At 35.2% G+C, this 3,573-nt stretch overlaps 1 pseudogene; it reads left to right on the forward strand.

Annotated features, from left to right (window-relative positions):
* The first annotated feature begins 404 nt into the window (after positions 1 to 404).
* LOC143571580 (auxin-responsive protein IAA33 pseudogene) lies at positions 405 to 2,177 on the forward strand (annotated as a pseudogene).
* The last annotated feature ends 1,396 nt before the right edge of the window (positions 2,178 to 3,573 follow it).

Below are 3,573 nucleotides of genomic sequence, written 5' to 3' on the forward strand. Positions count from 1 at the left end.
ATTTTGCATTAGGTTTTTATTTAACTTTTGTAGTTTTAGTTTGGACCCAATAATTTAAACTTGATTAAATGGATTATGAATAAAAAAGAATTTTGGGCCCAGTAATTATAAGATGGTAATATAGCAATTCATATTATCTAAGTTTTATATTTTTAAATGTATATATAAAAAATATAAATGCAAAAAATTTTGGCCCCTAAAAATTGCGTGCCCTGGCCGACGGTCCGACCGGCGCCACCCTCTAGCCGGCCATTAAATTTAAAGCCAACAAGATTTTAGCTCAATTGAATTCAAGTTAAGGTGAAGATTTAGGCAGGCTGGCCTCAAGTTCGAATTCAATCTCAACCAGGTTTTATTATTGTTATGTTGTGCCTCTTCAAGGGGCGAGTTATCTAACATTAGAGATGGTGGGCTTAGGCTACTCAGTGTCGTCTATGATCGCGAACATGCCTGGCCATTTGGTTACCCCAGGCAAATGCATGCAGGTGTTGCAGCTTTCTCCGTGAGAAATACATCACAATTTGTAGCAAATTTGCCTCGCATGTAGGGTTTTGTTTGTTTTTTCTAACTACATTCTTTAGTATTTTGTAACAAATGTGTTTCACGTTTTTGTATATTTTTTTGTATATTTTTTCGTGAGAATTGGCTTTGCTAATGTGTTACAATTCGTGACGCATTTTAGTGTATCACAAATTTGCGCAACAATTTGATCAGATTTCTATTAGTGTTTGATAATAACCAATCATTTTTGTGGCAGTAATAGATAAACATGTGAGTTTTATTTATTATTAATCATTTGTTCAAGTCCATCTTTAATTGTCTATGTAGCCTAATCAAATTTGTGATTATGGTTATGCATGAGCTTGTAATCAGTTATAGAGATATTTTCCTGCTTACAAAATTAAAAATTATTCAATTTAAATACATCGTTTTCGTCTAGACTTGTTGCCGTGTCATATCAATTTCCAATGCGTTATAATTTTACAGCTTGATATTTAGTTTCTTAATTGCATGGTAGCAAAATAAATGTTGAACTTGTAATCACGATACATCGGTTCAAGTGAGATACAAACATGTACGTAAACTCCACTCATCTCCACCTTTATTTCACACACTATATTTACATTCCATCAAACTACTCTTCTTTCGTATCTAGAGAAAATTAATAATAATAATAATAATAATAATAATAATAATAATAATAATAATAATAATAATGATCAACAAGGGTCTCTAAACATGATGAAGAGACGGTGGTTACATGACCACCAAAGGAGACTCATGTCACAACCCTACGTTCGTTCACAAAACACTACCACCGCTTCTCCGGTTCACAAGTTCTTAAAAGAGGAAGAGGATTTGCTTGCCGGCGTTATTCCTGCGGTGACGGTTGTGGTGGAAGGTCGTTCGATCTGTCACCGGATTAGTCTTCATAATCATGATGGTTACAATAGTCTAGCTAAGGCTCTCCGCCATATGCTGGTGGACTATGAGGATGAGCAAGTTGGAGGAGGACTTGATTTGTCGAATGCGGTGCCCGGTAATATTGTTGCTTATGAAGATATGGAAAATGATCTTCTTCTTGCTGGTGATCTTAAATGGAAGTAAGTTTATGCATGTATATATAGAAAGGGCGACCGGCGATGCTATACCTAAATCACCCTCTTCTGAAGATCGTTTTGACCAAAAAAGTTCAAACTTTGAAAATTATTGGTCACAACGGCTGTTCTGACCATTTGGGGGGGGGGGGGGTTCAAAATGTGAAAACAATTGGTCAAAACGGGTGTTTGACCAATATTTGGACGGCCACGAGGGCCATGATAATCTTTGATTTTTTTTGGGGGGCAAAATGGTCGTCCGACCTCTATCCGGGCGGCCGCCTGAAATGGTGTAGGATTAGATGTCAGACGGTGTGTGTATAACTGAATCTATATAGAAATGTTACATGCATTGAGTTGGTTTTTTGTTTTGAGTCATGACTATATAATCAACATTTTAAGAGCCATTTTGTTGGAAAAATTAGTTTTTGATTGAAACAAAAGATTGATATTTCACCGTTTTATGAGGAGTTTGATGAATGCATTTGTTTTTTTGGTAGGGATTTTACAAGGGTGGCAAGGCGAATTAGAATAATTCCAGTAAAGGGGAATTCAAGTAAAGGAAAAGGATGCAAGTAAACACTGAGGGAATGAGTGTTTATTCTTATGTATCATGAACCTCAAACTTGTGTGTTTGAAGCATATGTAATTGTGTTTCCTTTTCCGTCATTATTTTTCCTCCTAGTTAATGCTACATTATACTATTTGTTAAATGCTAACGTTTTCCATTTTTCAAATAGGCTAGCAGACACTCTCAAATCCGGCCTAGTTCTAAATCTAGGACTGAACTCTCAATCTTGCGAGTGAGACTATTTTACACAACTTGAACCCACTTATGTAATTTTTATTTAAATCGGGTCATTATCAAATCGAGTCTCATGGAATTTTTTGTGCGTCTAGAAGGTAATGGAGGAGAACATGTGGGGTCAAGATTTGCAATATATGTAGTTATATTTAAAAAATAAAAAAACATTAATTATATTTAAAGTCAATAATAAAAATAAAATTCACGTTAACACTCCACGTCAAAATAAAAATAAAAAAGATAAAAAGATTTCCTCATTGAAACAAATAAAAAACACGTTAAAACCTATAATTTAATAATTTAATAAAATATAAAAAGTGAGTGGTTTAATTAGAAAACATTTTAAACTTGAATGACTTAACTAAAATAATTTTAAAACTTTGTTGTTATTCAACAAAGTTACCCCATAATTAAATAACAAGTTTTTAGAATCATTTTTAAAATGGATATATTTCACGTATGAGACAGTAGAGGTGGGCAAATAAACCGATTAACCGAACCGACCCGAAAATTGAACTGAAACCGAACCGGTTTGAAACCGATTATGTAGAAACTGGTTTGCAATTTTCTCCACCAAAACTGGTCCGGTTAACTGAACCGAAACCGGCGAAAACTGGAAAAAACTGGTTAAAACCTGAACCGAAACCGATCTTGACATTGTAAGAAGCCTGTTTCAACCTGAACCGAAACCGATTATAAATCGATTTTGACTTTTGTTGACCAAACCAAACCGATTTCAACCCAAATCGGTTTTAAGTTTTAAACCGGTTTGTACACCTGTCAGAGACAGTCACCACAATCCGGCACTCCAAAATAAACCAATCAGAACCAGCCATCACCCATCACACGGATCACAATCCTATGGTCATCCACCTCTCAATCTACCGCCATGGATATGTATTGTATGATAAATGGACCCTATTCACATGTAATAGTAATTATATATTGAACCTTAGATCTTAGACCAGGTATATTTATACAAGGAATATTGGTTTTAAATAATTCTAACTATGACCTATTGGTAAATATCAGTCTTAACTTTACATTTGTCTGCTGACCGTCCCAACTATTGATGTATTTGTTTTTAACGGGCCGCGACTAACGGATGTTAACTCTGCTAGTGATTTGCTGACGTGGACCTTCTTCTCCGGCCGCATCACGCCGGAAACT

Source organism: Bidens hawaiensis, unplaced genomic scaffold, assembly GCF_021521415.1.
Source record: "Bidens hawaiensis isolate Kalapana, Puna unplaced genomic scaffold, B.hawaiensis_p1.1 tig00025413_1, whole genome shotgun sequence".
NCBI lineage: Eukaryota > Viridiplantae > Streptophyta > Magnoliopsida > Asterales > Asteraceae > Bidens > Bidens hawaiensis.